Source organism: Peromyscus californicus, unplaced genomic scaffold (genome assembly GCF_007827085.1).
Source record: "Peromyscus californicus insignis strain IS unplaced genomic scaffold, ASM782708v3 Scaffold_5__1_contigs__length_169319896, whole genome shotgun sequence".
Lineage (NCBI taxonomy): Eukaryota > Metazoa > Chordata > Mammalia > Rodentia > Cricetidae > Peromyscus > Peromyscus californicus.
In genome coordinates, this window is record NW_026294573.1 from 131125574 (window position 1) to 131153143 (window position 27570).

The following is a 27570-nucleotide window of genomic DNA, read 5'->3' on the forward strand; positions in this document are numbered from 1 at the left end:
AAATTTGCCATTCCTTCTTTTTGTCTGTAGTGCACCAGATATCAGAAACTTGGAGCATCTGGGGCTGGACCTCTCCATCATCAACAACCCATGAAACTAAGGATGGGAACTGGAGAATTTAAATCAGTAAGGAGAGGAGTGGGACTGCACTCACAGCTGTGCTTCTTGAAAGTGTGACATCCTAAACAGCTGAGAGGGTCATTCATAATAATTATATAACTTTGTTTTAAGAGCCTATCTCAGTTAGGGCTTCTATTGCTGTAAAGAAACATTGTAACCAAAAAGCAAGTTGGGGAGGAAATGATTTATTGGGCTTACACTTCCATATCACTGTTTATCATCAAAGGAAGTCAGAACAGGAACTCAAATAGAGCAGGAACTGAAGGCAGGAGCTGATGCAGAGGCCACAGAGGGTCTTGCTCCTCATGGCTTGTTCAGCCTGCTTTTTTATAGAACCCAGGACTATCGAAGCAAGAGTAGCACCACCCACAGTTGCCTGGGCCATCTTCCACTAATTAAAAAATTATTAAGGCATTCTCCTCTCTGATGACTCCAGCTTGTGTAAAGCTGACATAAAGCTAGCCAGCACAGAGCTCATCTTATAAGATAGCTCTTATACATAGTAATTAGCTTTCTGATAACAAACAAGGGCTTACCAGTGCTTCTTCCTTGAGAGGTCAGTCCAAATGAGGAAACCTGACTGTTCTAGAGACTTTATACATGGTAAGAACCCGACCTAAATTGTGATCAGTACAATGGTGCCCTCTGTCCACCCTCACCTCTTGTGAGTACTCCACTTTTCTCTGTGATAAATTCCGTGTATCTTCTACACTGTGCTTTGGGTGTCTCAGCTGAATTCTTTGGACAGAGTTCACAAGGACCACTGAGAAAATGAGGTCAAAACAATATGCCAGTGACCTTTGACAAAAACACTCATTTTCTATACAGCATGCTAGTGAAATTTGCTGCCTTCTAGCCTTTATAGGCATGGCAGGTGTGAATCATGACATGACACTGGTGGAATTCAGGTGTTTCTGGTACATGGACTACTCTCACTCAATGTGAGGTTGAACTGTTGACCTTGTGTCAATAAACAATAAACACAGAACCAATGCAAAGAAGAAAGCCAAGAGGTCAGAGCCAAGAGCCAAAACCTTACCCTTCCTCCTGCAGTGGTCCTACCTCTCCGAACCAGAGCTACCCCTGTGTTAAAGTCTTTATATAGAGTTCCTGTCCTGCCTTCTCATTGGTTGTAAACCCAACCACATGACCGCCTCCTCACAGCCTGTCTGTATAGGCCTCCAGGTTTTCCATGATTGGTATTAAGATTAAAGGCATGTGTATCCAATAATGGCTGTATCCCTGAACACACAGAGACTTACCTAGCTCTGCCTACTAAGTGCTGGAATTACAAGCGTACGCTACCACTGCCCTGCTTTCCTATGGCTTGCTAATAGCTCTGACCCCCGGGCAACTTTATTTATTAACATACAAATAACATTTTAATACAAATAAAATATCACCATACAGGTGGGTAAAAGAAGTCTTTGATAACTGCAGAAGCATCATTGGAAGATGCCAGTCATGGCATGAAGATGAGGAAGCATGGGAGGCAGAAGACTGTGTGAGTACTTTGGTGGCTGTGAGCATCCATCCAAATCACTGGAAATTTGGTGATACTTGTCTAGCTTTCACTAATGGACAACATAACAGTGGAAAAGCTGGAGTCATAGATGTGATGAGTCATAGTCCCCACCTGAAGAGAGATAGTAACCAGTACCCTGGTCCTTTCTGTCTCCTATCCAGTGTCAGGATCTTTCTCTTTGACCAAATCTTGGCTCCTCTGTAACCTCATTTTACATAGTTATGAACCATGGACCTTAGCATTTTCCTTATTGTGCCCCTGTCTCCTACTTTTATCAAGAGAATTTCCTGAGCTTCATATCTGATACTCTTCAACATCTGATCAAATTCTACAAGCCTCCCATGATATCTAATACTCTCTTGACTTCGGCAAAAACGCGGTTAATTCAAGTTTTAAAGAGTCACCGCTGCCCTGTCTACTGACCTTCCCACAGTGATCCCCTTGGTTACCAATATCCACCTGACCTTGCTGTCTTTGTAACTGAGCCCAGTGTTCCTCAGAGGTCGCTTCCCCCTGGCTGCACTACTTCCTGAGTGAAAGCCACTTTTACTACTGTCACGCCTCCCTGGCCCTCTTTTCCTTTGCTGTCACCACCATTGTCACTATCTCCAGCAGCTTTCCGGTGGAAGGAGACAGGAATGCCATCTGATTGCAGCAAGAGAATCACTGCTGTGCTTATACACCCTTGAGGATGAAGGTGAGTTTCTATACAGAGCCTCAACGCTCATGAGAACTGTAGAAAAAGACCATAGACACCTCCAGAACCAGAATCATGAGGAACTGATGGGTCCCTTCCATTTTCCATAGCTGATCTTCACTCCCAGTGGAAAAAAAAATTATTTGCTCATGCACACTTATTTCCTCAGGAGCTAGAAACAGTGGAGTTGCCATGTCGTCATGGCTGGCATTTCAGATTATTAACTTTGGCTACTTTAAAGTTACTAAATCACCTTGAGCTTCAAGGAGGGGGAAATGAATGTAAATAACGTTAATACTACAATAAGGATGTGGACTCCCTGAGAATGAAAAGGAAATCGTTCGAATTCCAGAAAACAAAAAGGTTCTTGAAGTATAGATTTCTCTGTAGGGTGCTGGGGGAGAAGTGAGTGTTGTTTAACAAAACTGCTGGTGCTCAATTTCCTTGTCCCAGCTCCATCCTACATTTTTTTGACATCTCAGCTGCTGCTATTCATTGACCCCTTGAAGTCATAATTCATTCTGTCATTACAGAAGACTGAGAAGCTTGCTGCTTTTGGGGGGCAGGAAAACCATTCTTGTCTATTTTCCAGAGACTATTTCTAGCCTTGACTCATTTTTCTCCACTCAAGGAAATTGAAAATTTTTGAGTGATACAATAATCTAATTTCCTGGGCTTTTATAAATTTTAGCCAGTAGTTATCAACCAATCTATAAAAAATTATCAAGACAGTTGTAATTGTCTACAGCATGACCATTGAGTCTATTCCATTTTACAAATTTGCTTTCCCTACCTTAGAAGTTCTGAAGGCCAGTGAGTGCTTTATTGAGGACAGAAATGAAAATAAAAATAAACACCCTAAATTGCAAATGGAGAGATTATCTATCTATCTATCTATCTATCTATCTATCTATCTATCTATCTATCTATCTATCTGTCTGTCTGTCTGTCTGTCTGTCTGTCTGTCTGTCTATCTGTCTATCTGTCTATCTGTCTACCTGTCTACCTACCTATCTACCTACCTATCTACCTATCTATCTATCTATCTATCTGTCTATCTATCTATCTATCTATCTATCTATCTATCTATCTATATGGATAGATAAATCTCTGTGTTTCAAATCAAATTCGAATGTTTTTAATGAAGACTGAAAGTAACTTTGTATTTAAAAATTCTGTAATAATTATTATCCTGTTTCTTTCTCTCACCTCTAGTCCTACTCTCAATCTATATCTTCTGAACAGGAAAGAGGCCACAGAGGATGAATAATTCATTATGGCTGCCCCTCACAGTTAGTTAGTTAGTTAGTTAGTTAGTTAGTTAGTTATTGGTTTCTATTTTTTCAACCTATGGTAACAATCTCTTCTCAAGACTTCTTTGCATCATTATATTCCCCAATACCTTGGGAATATTTTGGCTTTGTCTGTCTCTACTATCACTGGGAATTTCCTTAAAGTATTACTGAGAAATATGCTGATTTTGATGCACTCTAGCATCAGGTCCTAACATGAGCAAGTGTTGTTTGCTTTGTGAGAGGACAGCATCCTTTGTCAGACTCAGTAGACCCCTGCATTATTCAGAGAGGTACCACTGGATACTGAATTCTTTCCCTGTGGTTAATGGGATAAACAAAGAGTAAATGACTGGCTTCTGACTCTTACTTCAGTGATTAAGTCTCCTCTAGATGAAGTTTCAGACAGCGTTTTGGCTTTTCAAATAACTTTAGTCACAAGTAGTTAATCATTTAAATGTTGAAGTGTCATCTTAAAACTATAATTTTAGCACATGTTAAGGCTCCTACTTTGCCTCCCCGTGAGGTAGCTTTACACTTCAAAGGCAAAGGTACAGTGAGCAATCGGTAATCAGTGCTGACTCTGCCTTAGCCCTCTCTACAATCTGAAGCTACTAATCCTATGGAGTTGGGTAAACTTCGGAAATTGGCTCTTAGAGCATAATGCTATTGAGGTGAGAAATTCTGGCCATGATTCCCTTAGCCCAGAAGCAGTTCCTCACTCTACTGAGGAACTGGCCATTGACACAGTACTTAACATCTAGGTTTCTGAGAGCCCACCAGGTACAGGGGGTCGCGTCCAGAGAGGTGCAGTCTGAATACTACGGTGGGGTGTCTTAGAAGCTGCCAGATGAGTTTAACATGTAGCGGTACTTGAGAGCTATGAATTTAAACTCCAGAAAAAAATGTATTCTCATTGTCTGAGCAAACAGTCTCTTCTAGGACATAGTTGTCTCTCAGTGACAGGTGATTATGCTCACTATGTAACAGGAGAGTGAACTCTTCATCCTAAAGCGTCTATGTGCAGATTGCCACCCCATCCCCCACCCCTGTGTAAGAGGTACAAATATATTTTCTCCTGCTCTTTTTTCTTCTTCCTGCTCTTCTTTGTCCCCTTCCTCCTCTTTGTTTGTTTGTTTTTGTTTTTTAAGGTGTGTCTCATTATGTACTCAAGGCCGCCTTCAAATTCCAAATTTTCTACCAAGTGCAGGGATTAAACATGTGCACACCATGCTTGGCTTGCATTTTTTAAATCTATATTTGAATAATTAAACCACCATCTTGGGCATCAAAATAAATAAATAAAAGTAAAGTTGCCTATCAGTAAGCCATATTGTATGTCTCTGCCACCTTAATTTTGTGAAAATATTTTTAAAGTTGTGAACCATTCTGTCAGTGACAGCACCTCATATCTATCTCATTTATGTTGCTGGTGCTAAGAAGACAACCTAAGTAGATTGCAGAGCAATAGATCAGCATTACTGTTGTCTTCTAGAAAGTAAATGAGTCAGAAGGGAAGTCATTGGTGTAATAGTCACAGGCACTTCATACAGAGCAAGTAGTATTTTAATCAAAATAAGAAAGAATAACAGAGAAGCTCATTGGAATCAAGTGTCCTTTCAGTTGATAATCTTGCTCACTAATGAAAGTAATTGTGATTAAATGAGCAGGAAGGCCAAGGGAGCTTTCCCATGCTGCAGTGACCTACCGGGAAATGCTTAATGAGTACAAACCTTGCTTCATGTAACAAAGCATCTTCCAGAAGAAATCTTAACTTAGAGTAGGAACCGATTAAAGACATCTATGCTCTTTATTTGCCCAAATGTGTGTTTCCAAGGCACGTTTAAAGTATCTCTAACAGAAACAAGAGACAAAATACTACCACATCCCGCAGCGTCTTTCCCATTCAGTCCTAGGCTAAACATGATTATTAATGCATAAGTAGTTTTGGTAGGCTTGGAAGTGGCTTGACCCTAACTTTGTAGGCAGCTGAACTAAGCTCTTCAAATGTACTCTTTGGTCAAAACCTCCAGTGAGGGTTTACAGTTCACTTTGTCTGGATAATCCCAGGAAGGAAAAGAAAAAAAGTGAGCCATTGAGTTAAAAAATCAAAACGGAAATCAGAGTTCCCTAAAAGTCACCTCAACTCAGGTACATTTATGGCATCATCTGGCTGCTGATTCTGATGATGTCAACAGGAAGAGAATAAGTCTAGGTGATGAGATGCCTGGGCAGGCATTGTCTAGGAAGATGGCCACAGGACACTGTGGTGTTAAGAGCAACTCTTGGATGTCCTCTCTCTACCCCATCTATTGTTCACATACATCTCTTTTGTGTAAGAATAAACACTGGATTTTATTTAAAGGTAATTGGCTTTATATGAAAGTCAGGCCGAGCTTGACCTAGGGAGTACCTGCTTAGCATCACAAGATGCTTTTTGTGTGTGGGGGCCACAAATCACTGATGCACAAGGAAACCAGCCAGCAAGCATTTCACAACATTTTAAGGAATGCCATAGATTTCCAGGTGCTTTTTTGGCAACCAGAGACCTCACCATAGAATCAACTAATCCCTCTGATCCACGAGCCTTTTCAAACAGCTTAAGCTGCAGTGGCAACCTGTGCCTTTCAGACAAGGGCTAACTGTTCTTCCTTTGTGATCTGAGTGCACCTTGCTACCTGATATGGGGATATCATTTGCCAGCTATCTGCTTTATACCTCTAACCAAATACAAAAGAACTGCTTATTTATGGAAATAAGAAGAGTTGAATGGCTTCTGCCATCCCACTCCAATTTAAAGAATGGGGAAGGATGGAGTGAATTGCTCTATAAAGGACTCAAAGTGATTAGGTCTCCCTGAATCTCCTTTCAGGCTGCTGTTTCAGGACATAATTCTGTGTGACTCCTTTTAAATACTGTGTTCAGTTCTTGTAGCAATAGAAAAGACATTAGTGAGGTCAACAAATCTCCTTTTTACCAAGTAACTACAAACTAAAAACAATCTACCATAAGGAAAAATGTAGACTTCTTGTTATTTTGAAATTTAGCAATAATATTGAAATGATTTCCTGTATCATCCCTTTATGACATTTGTTCAAGGATTTTATATGTATTCTCTTTCTCAGCTACAATTCCCATTAGATAAGTACTCATTACCCTCATATATGAGAAAAATGAATACAATCTAGGCCCATTCAAGGTGGCAATCCACTGCAGACATACATGATTCCACTACCAGAGCCCAGAGTTCAGGCTTTTAAAAATGATAGCCCATAGGCTAAGGAAGTGGTTCAGTGGTAGAGAGCTCACCTAGCATGTGAAGTCCTTGGGTCAGTCCCCAGATATCCAAAAACAAATAATAAAAATCATGCTCAAGATTGTCTAGTACTAATGGCATAACAAATGCAGAGGGTTCTCAGAGTACAGGCTTTAGTCTATTAGTAAAATAAAAAATAAAAATGTTTTTGCTCCATTGGTGATAAGGACAAAATAGGATAAGCCAAATTTCTGGTTTATTAAATGCCTATCATAATTCTAGAAGAATTAACACAATTATCACTGACTGATGGGGTCCAAGTGACATTTTCATGAAGTGGATTATTGTTGGCAAGATGGATTCATTTCAAGATGCAGGAATCCATAGAGAGCCTTAACTTTGCAAAGGTGAACAAAAGCAAGGAAGGGAACTCTAAGGAGAGTGTGCATTGATGCCAAAGCACCAAGTCCTAGAAAAAACAATTGGCTGGAGTGAGCTCTTTTTAGAGTTGTGGAAGCCAGAAGGCTGTTATCTGCAGATCCAGCAGCCACAGTTTACCCTCACGGGTCCCCACAAGGGCTTCCTTCAGAAGACAGCAATTGTATCAGTTCATTTCTACTGCAAAGGACAAGACAGGCTGTTGTGTTCTCCTCATAATGTAGAATGATCAGGGTCTTCGCCATCTGATCTTTCAGTACAAACTACAGCCAACTTGAGAATCTCGCTTGACCTCACTTTGACATACAATTAAAGTTCTTTCTTCTCACTTTATTGTCACTGACAGCTCAGAGATCTTAATCTCTACCACAAAAAGTTGGAAATTTGTATTTTCTTAAGTCAAGGATTTGTTCCTGCTATCCATTAAACCCTAGATATTTTGAATCAATCTTTTTCTCTCCGTGATTTGTGGTTTTCTTTTGGGCTTCTTGATGAATCCCACCTGAACTGGAAAAGTCAGCCATGCATTCACATGCATGGATCTTCTGTGGTCTTTTATTATTTTCTTCTTTAATCTGGGAAACAAAACGTAGTAGTACAGGGCACATAAATTCTGATACCTCACCATTACAACCAGCATTCTCAGGTAGAATCTTCTTCACTGTAAGCAACACGTTACCACAGGCTTCTAGGAAGTCTGTGAAGGCAGCAGAAATAGCTGGGACAGAGTTGAAGCACCCCCAGAACCACTGGGGCTCATTCTCCCTGGAGTTTGATACTTCCAAGTGTGATTGCTAATGTCTAGAGTGGGTATCCATTTCCTTTGTGGAATGGGTCATACTTAGATTCACGTATGTGTTGCATAGAAAAGCAAAATATATTTCAGTACATGCATGATCACATTCTAAGTGAGCAAGAAAACAAAAACTAAAACTCACAAATCTGGGAAAATGACTGGCAGTGAAAGAGGGTGGGGATGGAAGGGAGACAAGAGTGTATGGGGGGATTGCTCTGAATATCCTTCTATATAAATAAAACACTGATTGGCCAAGAGCCAGACAGGAAGTATAGGTGGGACTAACAGAGAGAAGAATGGAGGAAACAGGAAGGGAAAGGAGAGACTGCCTGGAGTTGCCACCAGGACAAGGAAGATGTAAGGTAACAATAAGCCAATAATGTGTGTTTATTTTATAAGTGGGCTCCGGGACTGGCGGGACTTGGCAGGAGCTGGAGAGAAATTCTCCAGCTACAAATGGTGCCCAACATGTTGGCAAGAGTTTCCACCTAAAACCTGAGTAAAAAGATTCTAAAACGGAACTAAAAACAGTTCCTAGTTGTCTCTTTCAAGTTAGCGGCAGCCTGCGTGTTTGACCTACTATCTACTATGGCGGGTTCCTGGCGTGCACACTCGACCTCCAGTATGGCAGGAATGAGGCCTCTGCAAGTGGCACATTAAGCTGCATGGTGGATTTAGCCTTTGCTAGTACAAAACAAAAAGAGCTTTCTGGGATACACGCTGCTTTGATAGAAGCATAGACCCACTATTTCTGAGAGTTGATGGCTCCCAGAGCTGGTGGAAAATGTACCACCGCCATGTTGGAAAGCTGAAGTGGGCAGAGCCAGCAGCCACAGCACCATTTCAGTTTTAGAACTTTGCAGTTTAAAGCAATAGGTTCACAATAAGACTGATTCAGATGGAATAGTTTACAATGTATGTAAAAATGTACGTAGGCTTGAAAGAGAGAGAAAAATGAATGTATACAATTATATAAACAAATAGATAGTTTTTAAAAATAAAGTCTTTAAAGAAACAGTAAAGGTAATAAGCCATGTAAAGATGGCTATCACACAGAGAATCTGGATTATGTTGTCTTTGATATTTGTAACTGAAGAAAAACATTTGATTGTAAAAACTGTTGAGTTATGCCAAAATGTATACTTTAAAGGTACCTTGACTTCAAAATTTGGATATAAGGATATGCTTTGGAAAGGGGCTCTGCTTTTGTTTCCACAGAAAGCCAGAGGCTATGGATTTGTTCCAGATTAAGATACATCAGGTTTGACCAGCCAAGACCACCTGAAAGGTCTCCGATGACATCATGGCCCAGATGATCCAGCATCCAGAATCATTTCAAAGCAACTAGCTCAGACAATACACCCTCACAGACTACTCCATAATTCTAAAATTTTCTTTGTGTCCTCATAAGATACAACGCCCCCTCCATCAGGAAGTAGTAAGAGAAGCTATGCCCAAATTCCCAAATATACCATGCTAGCTTTGAAGATGGAATTGGCTCATTCCTTCTCTAAACCCAAACATATTCCTAAAATAAAAGGTTAAAAGATTCTTTTGTCCCATATCAGAAGAGCCCTCTGGTGTGGGACAGAGAAAAGCCAATATTTTTATTTAAAACAGGTTGATTATAAATGCAATCTCTTTCTAAAGAAGAAAAGGGGATATGACATAGATATATAGCATATAGATATGATAGGATAAAAGGGTAGATTAATGAACCTACTATTAAAGAACAACAACTTGTTTAAAATGTTTTACATTTGGTATAGATTTTAGTTTATGTTTAAAATGTTTTACATTGGTATAGATTTTAGTTTATTGATACAAGTTTAAATTTAATTTTGTTATACTGTATATATATTTCTATTCTCGTTTGAGGTATTATGTTTATGTAACTCATTTAGATTAGAATGGATAATTAAATAGATTAATAATTAGTTATCTATGATAATCATACATATACCCAGATTAGTAAAGTCTTCTAGGTATACATAGAAATATTTCAGATAGATAAGTAATCTTCAAATACTTCAAAGACCTACAGAATATGGCATTTAAAATATTTTTAAAAATTTAGACTTTCTGGACAGTGAGACATGTCTGCTCCTGACAGCACCGGGTTTACTTCAGAGAGAAGGATGGGCATCGAAGACACTCCATATGGAGTTTATCTTCACCTTGGCAAAAATAGCCATTTGGGCAAGAAACTGTTCTTGCCTGGACTGCTTGATCGACTAGACATACAGGATCCACAGAAAGATGACCACAAAACTTTGCTTGAAAAAATGGTCCTTCAGGTTCCTGCTTCACAGAGAAAACTGCCAGACATTCTACAGGACACTGAGAAAAATGACCGAGAGACTCTAGCCCTGTGGGCTGAAGACAGATGCCCCAACTTTACAAAGGAACATGAGGTGACTGTCCAGGCTGTCAGCTGTCTCTGTCTACCCTGCAAGACTCTTGAAAGTTGCTTGCATCCTCCTGTTTCTCAGGTAATATTATATCCTTCTGAGGTCTTTGATGTAGCTGAAGCTAAATAGTTACAATTTTCCTTAGTTATGATAAAAGATAAGTTAGATATGAAACCTTAAACTCACAAATATAAGATAGATAGGATATCTTCTTTAATATTGTAACTGTAATTCTTGCTTGATAATTGTTTTGTTATATGTAATTTTACTATGTTAAAGTTAAAACCTTCCTTTTTGAAAAAGAAGAAAAGGGGAAGTGCTGTGGATATCGCTCTGTATAAATAAACACTGATTGGCCAGTAGCCAGACAGGAAGAATAGGCGGGACTAACAGAGAGGAGAATTGAGGGAATGGGAAGGCAGAGGGGGAGACTGCCTGGGGCTGCTGCCAGGAAAAGGAAGATGTAAGGTACCGGTAAGCCACGAGCCACGTGGCAAAGTATAGATTAATAGAAATGGGCTAAATATAAGAGTAAGAGCTAGACAATGATAGGCCTGAGCGAATGGCCAAGCAGTTTGAATAATGTAAGAGTCTGTGTGTTTATTTTATAAGTGGGCTCTGGGACTGGCGGGACTTGGCGGGAGCTGGAGAGAAATTCTCTAGCTACAAATGGCACCCAATGGCTTGAGTTTCCACCTTAAACCTGAGAATATTTAATAAACAATTCTAAACAGAGCCAAAACCAGGTTCCTACTTCATGTCTCATACAGGCAGCTAGACCCCGCAAAATGCTGGTTTGAGCTACTGGAGGGTTCCTAACATTTGAGCTTGACCTGCAGTATGGCGGGAATTAGGCATCTACAAGCAACACATTATGCTGCTACTATGTGGTAGATGTAGCCTTTGCTAGTATTTAAAAAAAAAAGGTTTCTGGGCTACACTCTGCTTGGATAAAAACATAGACCCACGATGGCTCCCATAGCTGGCAGTAAACATACATGGCCATGTTGGGAGGCTGAGGTGGGTGGAGCCAGCAGTCACAACATCCATTTCAGTCTTAAAAATGCTGCAGTTTAAAGCAATAGATTCACAATAAGACAGATTCAACCTTCCTTTTTGAAAAAAAAAAAGAAAAAGAAAAGGGGAAGTGCTGTGGATATTGTTCTGTATAAATAAAACACTGATTGGCCAGTAGCCAGGCAGGAAGTAGGCGGGACAAGGAGAGAGGAGAATTCTGGGAAGTGGAAGGCTGAGTTGGGGACACACTGCCAGCTGCTGCCATGACAAGCAGCATGTAAAGATGCCAGTAAGCCACGAGCCACGTGGCAAGGTATAGATTTATAGAAATGGCTTAATTTAAGATATAAGAACAGTTAGCAAGAAGCCTGCCATGGCCATACAGTTTGTAATACAAGCGTCTGTGTGTTTATTTTATGAGTGGGCTGTCGGTCTGCAGGGGATCGGTGGGACCTGGAGAGAAAACTCCAGCTACAGGGGATGATAATAGCAAATTATATATAAGCATGAAATTGTGAAAGAGTCAAGAAATTATGTTCCTCTACTGTGTCCACAGAATTAATTCTTAAGGTTTGTATTTGTAATATGTGTAGTATTAACTCCATGGACCACTGTGGCACTGAAAATTTGAATGCATATAAAGCAGAGTGGACATCCTCCACAGTCACTGTTATTTTATACATACATACATACAAACACACATACATGTGTATGTGTGTGGGGGGGGCTGCACTGTAGACTTTTTGCTTTCCTATTTTTTTCACAGCTATCTATCTCCTTTGATCTATTTTCCCATGACTGCTGTAGCAAAGTATTACAAATTGAGTGATGGAAAATAAAATAAATTGATTGTCCCAGGACTAGCGAGATGGTTCTAAGGTCAAGAGTAAATACTGCTCTTGTAGAGAACCTGGGTGAGTCTGATTGCTGTCACCAAAATTGGGCAGTCATGACTACTATTGAGAAAATGATCATGTTCTTGAAAGTAATCTACAGATGTGATGTAATCATCATCAAAATTCCAATAGCTTCTTCAAAGAAGTAGGACAAATTCCTGAAATTGAAAGGAAAGCATGTGAGATGTTGAATAGCAAAGTTATCCTAGGCAAACAGTAATGCTGAAGGCATTCAATGCCTAATCACAAATCATACTACAGAGCCATGGCAGCAACAGCAGCTTGATGCTGACTGACAGAGAAACAGGCCAGTGATCTGGAACATGAAACCCAGGAACACACCCACAGAGACAGAGACACCTGGTTTTTCAAGAACATATTTTGTAGAAAAGACAGCCTCCAAATGATGCTATAAACCTCAATATCTGGTGATACTAGGTTGAAGCCCAATTTTATGTTTCAGTTTATAAAAAATCAGTGTAAAATGAATCAAAAACTTCAATGTAAATCTCAAAACGTTGAAATTACTGGGAAGGAAAACACCATGAGTTTAGGAATAAACAACAATTTTCTAAATAGGACCCCAATAGTTTGGAAAATAATAGCAAGAGTTAATAAATCCATGTTAGCTATTCACCCTGGAAAAGATGAATATAAAACCTACACAATAACGTATAAAACTAAGCACTAAATAATCAGTAATCCACTCGATAAAATGGCTAATGAAGTGAGCGGACCTTTTCAAAAAGAATTTAGCTGGCCAGTGACTGCATGGAAGACAAACAGTGCCATTAGGGAAATACAAAACTCCATTCATATTCCATATCAGCCTTTTATAATTACTATCACCAAGAAAACACACAAACAAAAACAACAAATACCTGGAAGGAAGGGAAGAACTCGTGTGTTGGTGGTGGGAATATAAGTTTGTGCAGCCTCTGGGGAAATCAGTATGATTTCTCTCCCAAACCTAAAAATATAGCAGTATGATGAAGCTGGGTTATCTTGGGTATATAACCAAAGGAATAAAAGATAGCACTCAATGAATACAGCTGCTTAGGCATTCCCAGGTTTATTATAACACAATACACAATAGACAAGTCTTTGAGTCACCAGATGAATAGATAAACATTATATGTACATATACGTAATTACAAAATGAAGTAGTTATAAAGAATAACTAAATCATTTTTATGGGAAAATGTACAGAACTAGAGATCATCATGTTAAATAATAAGCCAGCCCTAGAAAGACAAATATTACATTTTCTTTTATATTTGTGGTAGAATTGTTCATCTCAGTTATATACTTGACTGGTTCTATGATAAATTAAAAGACAAGCTGATGGACACAGGGTGTGAGAAGTTTTCTTTATCATGTTATTTGAAGTGGGAAGACCCACCCTAAATGTGAGCACCACCTTCCAGTGGAAACCCAGACAAAAGGAAGACCAAGTCTTCTTGCCTTTGCTCTTGCAGGCAAGTCCATCTACACTGCACTTACAATGTAGTCCTGTTGTTCCGTCACTGATAACAGAACCCAGATTCTTTGCGCTCCAACTGGACTGAAGACCAATGATTCTCCAGGCACATTCTAGGCCTTTAATAAAAGATTGGGGCTGCTTAGGTGAACAACTTCATGGACTGAGCTGCCACTGTTTTCTCAGCCTCTCCAGTATAAGACATTGTTGGACTACTTAAACTGTATCATGTAAACCAATCTAATAAATCCCATTTTAATATATATTCATTCTATCAATTCTGCTCCTCCAGACAGTCCTGACTAATATGGAATCTAGTAGGAAAAATATGTGTGAAACTAGACTATGGGATGTGTTAATGATATGGAAGGGATTAAAAGAAAGGAAGATTATGGGAGGCATTATGGGGTGAATGTAATCAAAGCAAATTATGTACATGTAAGAAAATATCACAAGTAAGCCCATTATTTTGTATAAATAGTATATATTTTAATAAACACATCTGGGGGATAAAGGAGATTGGGGAAGGAAGTAGGAAAAGGATAGGAATGGGAAAGTTTGGTTGGGGTGTAAATAAATAAATAAATAAATAAATAAATAAACAAAAAACAACACGTCTACCTGACAATATTTGAAGTTCTTTTTCAGCCTGCATTTATAGCAATTCTCAATTCATCTTTGGTTTTTATCAATTTCTTTATGAAAAACAAAGCTTTGTGAAATTGCTATCGTGATTAAACTTGAAGAAACAAAAATTCACTTACAAACAGAAGAGGAAAAATATTCTGTAATTCAGGATAATTGGAAATGAAGAAAAGTTGGGTTAATCACCATGGGAATCAGCAGAGTAAGTGGTACTGTGCAAACTCCACATGATCATATGATATGCTCTATGTATTTGCAGAGAGCCTTAAAAGTATCTAAGATGTGAAGATAATGGTTCCCTGGGGTGTTTGGGGGAAAAGTCAGGAAAGCTCCCTGAAATTGGATTCAACTGGGTTTGAAAAAAGGTACAAGTTTACATATTTTCATTTCTTGGCTTCAAGAGATATGTTGAATTTTAAAAATTGTTTTTGACTTCTTGTTCATACAAATCTCTGAACACCATACTACCCAAAGGCATACATTTGTGGTGGTTTTATTTGTCACAACAGAAAATATCTTTAATGAAAAGGCTTCTTTACTGTAGGCTAGTATCAGTAATAGATTCTGTTCCAAGGATGCTTCTAGGCCACTCTTTATGGTGTGAGTGCATCTATGGAATTGCTGGCTTCTCCACTGTCTTTTTTTTTTTTTTTAGTATTTTGAGATAAATTGACAAAGCATCAAGAGTTTGTTTATGAGAGGATTAGAAGCATCTATCTATATGATTAACAGGAAAAGTAAATTTAATAAACATGTACCTAATAATTTAATTGTGAAAAAGGAGGTTATAATATAAGCTTCTAATTGATGAAGTTCTTCTGGGTTCTGGCTCTGTCTTATGAGCCATGAGAACTTTTAATAATGTTATCTCATATAGTTGTGGTGAAAATGAAATTAAATAACATGGAGAGATGTATTGAGCACTGTATTCATAGTTAAGCTCATGTTTTATTTGCTGTCAGTTTCTGTATCAACAAAGGGAGGTTAAAACGATGTACACGCCGGGCGGTGGTGGCGCACGCCTTTAATCCCAGCACTCGGGAGGCAGAGCCAGGCGGATCTCTGTGAGTTCGAGGCCAGCCTGGGCTACCAAGTGAGTCCCAGGAAAGGCGCAAAGCTACACAGAGAAACCCTGTCTCGAAAAACCAAAAAAAAAAACAAAACAAAAAAAAAAAAAAAAACGATGTACACCCTGGGGAAATAGGCATAAATTGATATAATCCATTATTACATGATGACATAGTCTTTATCATAGAGTTTTTGTCATAATTCAATACTATTGTTGTAAACACGAAAATAGCCATAGACAGTTTGTAAATAAAATGCCTATATTGGTGTGTCTATATTTCACAAAATTTATGCATACTGCAGTTTGAATTTCATATGATTTTGTTATGACATATTTTCTTTTGTTTTACTTTTCAGTGGCTTAAAATACAAAGTCATTCATATTATAGCTTGCCAAGCCATTACACCATTATAGAAAAACTCCAGGATCTGTGGACACTAGATTTATCTGTTGTTGATAATGAGTAGTTGCTGTTGAGGTTATCATACTCCTGAAGTATTTGACATGTTCCAGATCCTATAATAACATCTACACAATGTCACTTAACTTTCTCAGAAACACCACAAGATAGACATTACTTGTTGACAGTTGATTAAATTAAAATTATATCTGTTGAGTAAATAACTTCCACATTATGGTTGAAATGAGCCTGTGGCTCAAGTGTTGAATGCTTATTCTCCAACTGGTGGTGATATTATGAGATATGATGGAAATTTAAGGGGCGGTGCCTGGTTGGAGGGAGTAGGTCAATAGGGGTGTGTCTTTGAAGGTTATACTTGGTCTCTAGCCCCATCTTCTCTGCCATCTTACTGTTGTTCATAGGGTGAACACACTTCTCATCCACATGCCTCCAGGACGAGGCTCTGATGATGATCAGCTTCATCCTGGGCCCAGAAACTATGGATCCAAGGAACAAACTGAAATCTCTGATACCATGAGTCAAAAGAATGTCCTTCTTTGCATAAGATATTCTCCTAGGTATTTTGGTGAAAATGATGAATGATAACATACTATTCCATGCTTCTTATATTCTGGGAAGTTCTCTGCAAGGCAGACAAGTTGGTTGTAGAAATGAACATATACCCAGATGACGTACACCATGGAAAGGATAGATATATTATCAAAACCGAAATTGGGGTAAACTCTGTAAAGGAAAGAGAAAAATATATAGGATAGTGAAAGTCACTCACTCATATAAACTCTTTGAAAGGAGCACTCAAGGAAACATCTGAGGTGACATCAGAGCAGAGATCTAAAGACAAGAATGAATCAGCCATGTGAAAGTTATGAACAAGCCCCTGGAGGTACTGCACACTTAGAAAATCATCAGTATAAGTAGGATGCAAAATAGGGAGAGAGTGGGAAAAGTGGAGCCTGGGAACTCCACAGTGTGATTTATATGGCCCAGTAACACAAACCAGTGCACTTGATTTTTATTACAAACACAATGGGAAGTTCTTAATGTGCTTTTAGTGGATACTAACTAGTGAATCATTTATACAGGTCAGATTCAGAACTCAAGAGATCAGTAAGGAAGCAACTACAGCAGTCTTTGGGAAATAATGGCGGTTTGAACAAGGTTGGCGACAGAAATAGCAGATGAGTAAATGGCTCTAAAAATAGAACTTGCACACACAGCACTTGAGTTTAAAGAAGTAGGTTTTATTGACAGTGAATTTTGGGTTATGAATAAAAGAAAAGAATGACCTACAGGTTTCTGCTTTATATATTAAAATGGACTGCAGCTTGATTTATTGATGTGTTGAGTATATGGAAATTTGAAGTGGAAAATATTTTATTTGGGAAGTGACATTAAAGATAGAAATTACATATCCATTTACTTACTGAAATAGCAGATGACTGTATTATTCTGAAATTAAAAAGTTAGTATTAAAGATACAAATTTTGAAGTCTTCATTTGACATCTTATGGGTAAAACCTTGGGACCATAGGATATTCTGTAGGGAAAAATATAAATGAAGACCAGGTGAAAAGCTTGAATGGTCTCAAGTGTGTCTTTGAGATGGACAATGAGTTCTGAGGACTGGTTTTTATTTTGCGATACAAGGCTGTGATTCCTCAGAAAACACAGTCAGAGTCTGAAGTAGATAGTTCTAGAGACACACATAGCCAGTCAACAGCTTATCTGCATGTGGTAGGCCCACAGCATGATGTTGTTCTCATTGTTCAGCATCCTAAGATATTTCTAAAGGATCATGTTCCTGGATTAATGTGCAGAGTATCAAGCAATTGTATATTAAAGTTTGTTAATTAAAATTCTAGAGGTCTTTAAAGTCCACAGTCACCTCTCAGTAAACATTTTATCAACAAAGTTTAAAATATCTGAAGCAGTTTCTAAGGCAGACTACTGCTGGTTTTAGTTTGCCCTTTACCTTTGAATCTTGAGCTGATTTATGCTCCCAAATTTTTTGCATCTGAAATCTTCACTTGCAATTAACTCTCTACCTTAAGAAAGAACAAAATATTTTTATGGCTTTTTCAAGTTAATGTTTTCATTCCACTTAGATATTTGAAACAGGACCTGTGAAAGTATTTTTTTACTCCTTTGCTAAAAAGAAATATAATAGAAGGTAGTTATAATATGCTCTGATAATATGCTCTAAAAATATAAGAAAAAATGATAACATCCTTCAAGAATAAAGCATATACTTTATTATACCCATAATTAAAATTGTGTATTTTGGTTTTAGTTAACCTGGCACAACAAAAATATTTCTTGGGCTCATATGAGTTAAATACTACAACTCAGTATTAATAGTTAAGGTTTTACTCTTAAAACATATTCATAACTTAGAAGATAAGAGCAATCTTATGTGAAATATGTGGAAAATAAGGTAATTATAAGACATAGTAATTGAGATTATATTATAAGGTCTTACAAATCTAGTACAATAATAATGTAACACAATGCTTCACATTTAAAATGTCATTAAGTAATGTTTGCAATCCAACCTATAAGCAAAATAGATTTCAGCTATCAGTGAATAACAATTGTGTTAAAATAAAATACAAATAAAGATACTGAAAATTAATAATTTTAAAAATTCATAATAATGTATGGTGCAAATAATTTAAAACAACCCATATATGTACCTATATATGGCTATGTTATATATATATTATATATAATATAGCCATATATCTACATATCACATCTATATCTGCATATAGCCATATATATCTACATATATTGTATATATATAAGATAGTCACATAGATATTTTACATAGCCATATATATATATATGGCTATGTAAAAGATTATGTATGCTCACATTTGTGTTCATATTCATAAACATTCCTACATCCCCAAACCCTAAGTTCTAGTTTATTATTTGTTAAGTCATGGGTACTAATCAATAGGGATACTGCAAGAGTTCTAATTTATAGCCAATTCTATGTTGTCTGTTCATCTTTACATGAGCTTTAAAACAGTTTTTTTGTTATCTATGAAAATGGCCCTTTGTAATGACCTTCCTCATTAGTGTTTATGCTTCTGTTTTTGCCTGTTCTCTGTTCCATTATTTGAGCCTCCAAATAAGTTTCACCCTCAACATATTTAACCAGATTTCTTTTTAAGTGTTTTAACACTGAAATTTTTTTAGGAAATGGTTTTCTTTTTAGCTTTTCAAAGTAATCTTAAAAACCGTAGAGTCCCTAGGGCCAAATTCCAGTAGTATTAGGATTAGACTCATTTAATTATTGTACTTTATATGTATTTGCAAAAGAAGTAAACCTGAACCAGCTGAAAATTATTGATGGTCAGTCAGCATCCATGCATTCCCAGATGTGTACGTAGGCATTTGTTCCTTGGTATCACGTTTACACGATTCCTGGATACCTCTGAGACCCATGAGAGCTGAAGAGCACATTTACTGAGCAATAAATTTCAAACACAAGCTAACAAATGAGCTACGAAACAGTGCCCACGTGTGATGTGGAGCATCAAGGCAGAGAACAGTAAGAGACACTCACAAAGCCACATTAGGATTGTTTTTATTCACATTTAGTATATAGGAAGCTAGAAGCGCATTCTGTTTTTATTGAAATGATATGTCTTTGCTATCAAGCATGAATTTACTATGAGTTTTGCCACATTTTAATTTTTATTTTTTAATTTTATAAACTTCACTGTTAAAAACTGGCAAATAGATAAAAATAATCACACACTAAAATTAACCAGACCCCCATATCCACACAATGCAATGGACTTCTGCATAGTTAGAATAGGTATTCAAATGGAGCTTCACATTAAATTTTCCATTTTAATTATTGAATATATTTTATGCACTTACCCACCACCCCAAAAAATGACATAGCAGATAGGAACTAAAAAAAGATGTAGCTTTGTATCCTCTTTCATAACCTGTGTCCATTATCTGAATTGAATCCTTCCTCAGTCTGTTATATATTTTTTAATTTTTGAAATTAGACTTATGCATTTGATTTTACGTGTGTGTTTTGCCTGCAGTCATGCATGTGTACCAAATTGGTGCTTGGTGCCCTCAGATGTCAAAGGAGGGCATCGGATCTCTTGGAACTGAGTTAAAAATGGTAGAGCACCAATATGTGGGTGCTGGGAATCTACATGGGTCCTCTGCTAGAACAAGAAGTACTCCTAATCACTGGGCCATCTCCCCAAGCCCCACATCGTTTACACTTAGCATGCCTTGTTCCCTTTTCTTCATGTTATACTCCATCCACATGTACATTTGTTTACATATATACATATATTATTGGCCAGGTTCTGCATATGAGAGAAAACACATGTTTTTCTTTTCTCTTCTTAGATTGTGTGACTTGACTTAATATTATATATTCTAAGTCTATCTACTTTTCTGCAGAATTTTTAACTTTATTTTTGTTTATAGCTGAGTAGCATTCTATTTTATACATATACCAGATTTTCATTATCCATTCATCTCTTTGATGGACAACTAGGTTAATTCCAATTCACTGCTGTAGTGAATAAATCACTAACAACATGATGATGCACAATTCTCTACAGTAGAGTATGGAGTTCTCTGGGTGTATTTCCAAGGAGTGAAATAACTGGGCCATATGGTAATTTTATTTTTAATACTTTTAGAAATCTCCAAATTGATTTTCACAATGCCTACATTAGTTGGCACCCCTCACATGAATGAATGTTCTTTTCTCTCCCATCCTGTCCATCATTTGTTGTCATATTTGTTGACGGGAGCCATTCTGACTGTAGAGAAGTAGTATCTTGAAGTTGTTTTAATTTGCATTTGCTTAATGGACATCTTAATTTATGTATCATGGTTTATTAATAGTCTGTTTTACTTTCCCTTAAGCTTGCTAGTAAATTAATGTATAATTTAAAACTTTAAACTATATGTAATTTATATGTATATATGCTTCAAGCTGTTTTCATTTTAGAAAAAATTAAGAGAAACTGGAGATTAACATATGTAGCCTTTGTATCTTTGTATTACTATATACACTATTAATGTGCATGTATGCCACACACACACACACACACACACACACACACACACATATAACTACAGCCCACCCCATAGTTTTCCCTGGAGAAGAAAAACCTAGAAAGTATTTGTATCTTGGTATAAGGGCAGAGCTCAGCAGAAACACTGAGATTTTTTTTTTTGTCGGTGCTTTTATTTGATTACACTTTGGTGTTTTGTTTTGTTTTGTTTTGTTTTTAATTTAATTTTACAATACAATTCAGTTCTACCTATCAGCCACAGATTCCTTTGTTCTCCCCCCTCCTGCCCCCCTCCCCTTCCCCCCAGACTACCCCCTATTCCCACCTCCTCCAGGGCAAAGCCTCCCCCCGAGGACTGAGATCAACCTGGTAGACTCAGTCCGGGCAGGTCCAGTCCCCTCCTCCCAGGCCAAGCCAAGCGACCCTGTATAAACCCCAGGTTTCAAACAGCCAACTCATGCAATGAGCACAGGATCTGGTCCCACTGCCTGGATGTCTCCCAAACAGATCAAGCCAATCGACTATCTCACCCATTCAGAGGGCCTGATTCAGTTGGGGGCCCCTCAGCCATTGGTTCATAGTTCATGTGTTTCCATTCGTTTGGCTATTTGTCCCTGTGCTTTATCCAAACTTGGCCTCAACAATTCTCTCTCATATAAACCCTCCTATTTCTCGCTAATTGGACTCCTGGAGCTCCACCTGGGGCCTAGCCTTGGATCTCTGCATCCAGATCCCTCAGTAGTTGGATGGGGTTTCTAGCATGACAATTAGGGTGTTTGGCCATCCCATCACCAGAGTAGGTCAGTTCGGGCTGTCTCTCGACCATTGCCAGCAGTCTGTTGTGGGGGTATCTTTGTGGATTTCTGTGGGCCTCTCTAGCACTTTGCTTCTTCCTATTCTCATGTGGTCTTCATATACCATGGTCTCCTATTCCTTGTTCTCCATCCAGCTGGGATCTCCCGCTCCCCCAAGCTCTCTTTCCCTTGACCCTCGCCTTTCATTACCCCCACTCAAGATTTTTTAACATGGAAGAAAACTTAGATACTTGAAAGTCAATTGTTTCAAAACTGGGATCAAAGTGAGTCCCCCACTTTCCAAGCCTGCTCCTCTCTGTCATACTTTGTGGACAGTAATAAACAGCCACCAAAGAGTGTTACTTAGAGATAGATACCTTTCACCAAACTTCTTACAATGAAAGAAGAAGGTGACAGGATGGGATTTGCTACTTTGTCATGGGATTGCGTTGAGCTCAGCATCTGAAAACACACAAATACCATAAAGAAGCAGGAGGAAAGACTTCTATAAGAAAGATATGCTGGCTTCCCATACCAGAAAGAAACATTTGAAAGAGGGAGAGCCTGGTCCAGGCGGATCTGAGAGCTGACCATGTTAGAACAGCAGTACTCTCCCTTCTCATCTGTTTTAGTTACTTCTAACACCTTGTCTGGTTACTTCCAACACATTGTTTCTCTTTGTCCACACTAGCACCTCAGCACTAGATATTGCCAAGTGTGCTAGTTTTACTTCCGTGTGAGGGCTCCTATGAACAGACCATGTCTCCATGCTTTTCTCTTGAAAATCGTCGGTGGGTCAATTCAGTTCTCAGGCCCAGATAGAGACAATAGAAGAACAGAGGTTGGCTTCTGCCTCCTCGATAGTCTGTGTTGATTTTGTTTCTATATTTTATATGACTGCTCCAAAGTGCACAGTAAATTCCATTTAAGTCCTAAATATATGACAGAATTTTATGAAACTCAGTCTTTTAGTTTATACATTTAAAAAAATCTATGGAAGGATACAAAGCTTCATAAGGAAGCTTTGTGGGATGGTTTCAGCATTCATGATAAATTTTATCTCCTTATGTAGAATAAGCAACTCCTCTGTTAAAACCTAGCCAACTCCAGACAGTTTCAATTTTCCATATGTCCACAATGTAGATTAGCTAGCACTGAACAGTGCCATAAAACTGAGTTTTATGAAGAACCTCGGAAAAGTCATTTGCAAGAATAATCCCAAGTTCTATCTCATGAAGACCTTTGTCATCTGGGAAAAATGAAGGCATTGTTAGAAAGTTTGCAGTCATGTTTTTTACAAAAGCTCTTGCTTACTTTGTTTAAAAAAAGTTTATGATATTCTAATATAGTGTGATATCACAGTTTTGTATCTTTGGTCTTCCTAAGAGAAACCAAAGGAGGCCCATTTCTAAGGGAATTTTGCAACACTTCAAAGTTGTCAACATTATGGAAACCTGTTCATTAGTTTTTTATAATCTATGCACACCTTTCCAGAACCAGAGGTGCATTTTCTTTAAAAGTGGCAAAGTAACAGGAAATACAGCAACTTTTGCAGAAGCACAATGAAGAATTGATGATGAATCTCCAGCCACTTTCCACATTGACAATTTTAGTGTGATATTTTCTCTGTGCCTAAACTAAAATTAATTGAGGGGACCCTGTATGGAAATAGGTGTTTGTATATTTGAGAAGATGGGTACCCCAAACCATGATAGAATCCTTTTCTCCCAACCACATTTTGATCAATGTATGGTGCTAATCTTGTCATAATTTAGTATCCACAAATTTCAAATTACTTGACAAGGCCACCTTGACACATCTCAGAGGTGTTCTGTGATTCTCACAGCTGTAAGTTCATAGATTTCTCATCTGTTATTGTATTAGTTACCTTTCTGATACTGCAGTAAAATACAACCAAATGCAGTTTATGGAAGAAAGGGTTTACCTGGGCTTACATTTCCAGAATAATAATATTCCATCATGGAAAGAAGGCATCATAGCAAGTGGCAGACATGGAAGCAGAAAGCTTGAACACACACCTTCAACCAAAAGCATGAAACAGAGAGTACAAACTGAAATTGTGGTCTTCTAGTGGGCCATCTACTGGTGTGAGAAACATCATGACTGAAGAAGCTTGGGAAGGGAAGATACTACTTCATCTTACAGCTCAAAGTCCATCATGAAAGGAAGTCAGGAAAGGAACTCAAGGCAGGAACCTTGAGGCAGGAACTGAAGCAGAGGCCATGGAAGAATGCTACTTATTAGCTTGTTTTCTGTGGCTTGCTTAATTTGCTTTCTAATACAACCCTGACACCTGCCCGGGGATTGCATTGCCTGTGATGCATTGGACCCTCTCACATCAATTATTAATCAAGAAATTGCCCCACAGACTTGCCGACAAGTCAATCTGATGGAGCCATTTTCTTAATTGAGCTTCTCTTTTCTCTGTTAATTATAAAATGTGTCAAGTTGATAAATATGTAACCAGCACAATTGACCTCTTGCCAACTTTTCACACAAATAAATCATTATTAAACCAAGATCTCATGTTAATATTAATATAATTATATAAAATGTAATATAGATTTGAAAGTCCCATGGTATTTTAAAAATTCTAACACTTGGGCCAGGGAAATGGCTCAGTGGACAAAAGTACCTGCTTCCAAGCCTCATGAGCCTGATACAGTCCCTGGTTCTCACATGGTGGAAGGAGAGAACTGACTCCTGTAAGTGTCCTCTGACTGCCACACTGTGCCATGGCAGATTTCTCCACCTGCAAAATAAATAAATGTGAAAACTTATTCTAACAGAACACTTTAAATTTTAGACTCTTAAAAATATCTAATATTTCTTTAAAAGTTAAGTCTCTCAATTTGGGCCCTAGTAAAATTTAAAAAAAGTTACATACTCTAAGGAAAGAAGCAGGACACAAAAATAATTAGATGGAAGCAAAACCAAACTCCATCAGGGTAAATCCAATCCTGTCTCACCATCCTATATCTGTAACGCTGTATAGTATGGGCTCTAACTGGCTCAGGAGTTCCATCTCTCTAGTTCTGCAATCTGCAATCAACACAGCTTGTCTCCTGGCATTAGGTCAGCTTCACACCACACCTGCCCCTGTCCTTGGTGGTGGTTCCACGGTTCTGGTATCTCCAGTATGCCCGAGCCTCCACAGACTGCACCTTCACCTGGTCTTTCTTCCAGTATTGGTGCCAGCTTCAGTTTCTCTCTGTGACTCCTTCAAACCTGGGATTTCCACTGTAACTGACAAGGGTGACATCAATTTCTCATTTACCACTAAGCATTCCATAGTCTCTTATTCTCTGTGTTACGACCAGTTGTGAGTCTATGGTGATATATTGTGTACCCCAATAAAGCTTGACAGAAGATCAGAGGACAGAGCCAGCTACTAGATTAGACATAGAGGCCAGACAGTGGGGGCACACAACCTTAATCTTATCACTCAGGAGGCAGAAATCTGTCTGGATCTTTGTGAGTTCAAGGCTACACTGGAAACAGAGTCAGACAGTGGTGGCACACACCTTTAATCCCAGTGCTTGGAAGCACACATGCCTTTAATCCCAGGAAGTGACAGGAGGGCAGAGAAAGGTATATAAGGTGTGAGGAAACAGGAACTAAAGCAGTTCAGCTGAGACCCTTTCAGATGAGGACTCAGAGGATTTCAGTGAGAGGATTCGTGGAGTTGATAAGGTAATAGATGGTGGCTGCGGCTTGGCTTGCTCTGCTTCTCTGATCCTTCAGTTTTTACCCCAATATTGGGTACTGTGTTTTTTATTAAAAGACCATTTAAGATTCGAACAACATGAGGCACTACATTAATCATCATTTCATGCAAAAATACCCTTCTCTGATGAGGGTTGAAAGATATACTAGTCTATGGGTATAAAGGTAAGTATTGAGGGGCAGTTTAACACTATGTCCATTCGGCAGAATAATATTGTTAGAGTCTCTCTTATTGAGAAACAATTTTTAAGGTTTGAAAACTTCCTGAGACTAGTTAGTTATTTTACCATTCAGTAAGATATTATATAAATATATATATGTATATATATATATATATTTGATATTTCTAAGTATAAGTATATGATATGTGTAAGAAATTAAATAAGAGACAACATTCAGTTTTCAAGAACAAGTCAAATCTTGGCTTGCTGTAGTTTTTTGCTTTGTGAACCTTCAAATTTTGAACTAAAATTGTGCTGTGTGTCTTTTCTTATGGGGTCTATTTGTAGTAATGCAAGAAAGACAGACAAAGCAATGACAGTTTAAAAGCAGTTCCACCCACGTCTAGCTTGGTCAATCTTTTCACTCCACTGGGTTGCTTAAAGAAGTAGCTACACCACTGAAGAAGAGTCGCTTCCAGTACCCCAGCCATCAACGGTTAATGACATTTATATTTGTGATCCTTGAGAGCCCCAGGCCTTCTGTGAGGGAGTATTATAGGCCCAATCTTGTGAAGATCTCATGTGTGTGACCACAGATATTTCGCTTTCAAGATAGGAATTTTTGATGTCATGCCTGAAAGATGAAAATTACTCTATCTCTTCCTCTGGCTTTCAGAATCTTTCTACCACCACTTACCTGATGATTCCTAAATATCAGAGGAGGTGATAGACCTATCCTTTTCTCCCATTCATGACTGAGCATTGAACCACTAAGTCACAAAAACTGTCACTTATTCTCAACACTTTTATGGATGGAGGCTACATAGTAACTTCCACTATGATATGTGATAATTCTCCCCCACACAGCCTGCATAGTCCTTTCAGGTCAATGCTAGTCAGCAGAGTTGGAAAAACCAGCTCATTCCAAACTTGATTTTTGCATGTTCTCTAATCAAAGTATGAAATGTCTTCAGAAATAGTGTCTTACAGTCTACTTCTTGAGTGCAATCATCAATAGTAACATCCTATAAGGGCTTGGGAGCTCAATGGCTTCCCTGGTTAGCAATTCATAGGGAGGCAACTCATCCATGACATGGCAGTGGAGTTTTATTCAATAAACTTGTGGTTTGTAGGCATGACTTTTTCTACCCATGCAGGTTTTTATTTTTTATAAATCATTCAGATTCCCTGATGGTTCCTTGGCATCTGGTGGACAGGGAGCCTCAGGAAAAAACATAAAGGTATTTCAGAATGGCAGTGTGAAAATAAAGAAAATAGACAGTTCCACACATTGTTCTATTATTAAGATATAATTTGACAGAAGTATATTTATTGAACTATATTTTATTCCTAGGAATCTAACTTGCTCAGTCATAGTCATGCCTACCTGGTTTCAACGCTCAAGTTTGTGGCTGTAGTTTAAATAATAAGTCATTTTTATCAGTGAAATATAAAATAAACACAATCCTATCTAAGTTACACAAAGAGGGCAAAAGAATATATTATATAATCCACATGGAGAGTGTGGATTACAGAACACATGTAAATAAAAGCTTTTGAATCTGATGGAAATATTAAAGTTTCATTTAGTTTGTAGCCTTGGTTCATACATATTTTAATCTTGAAGCAAGCTGTATAACAGGCAATGATCATGTCCATATGGGACAAAAGCTTTTCCTCCACTTTATAATATCCAGTGATTCCTCAAAGGAGACTCTGAACATAGTATGTTTGAA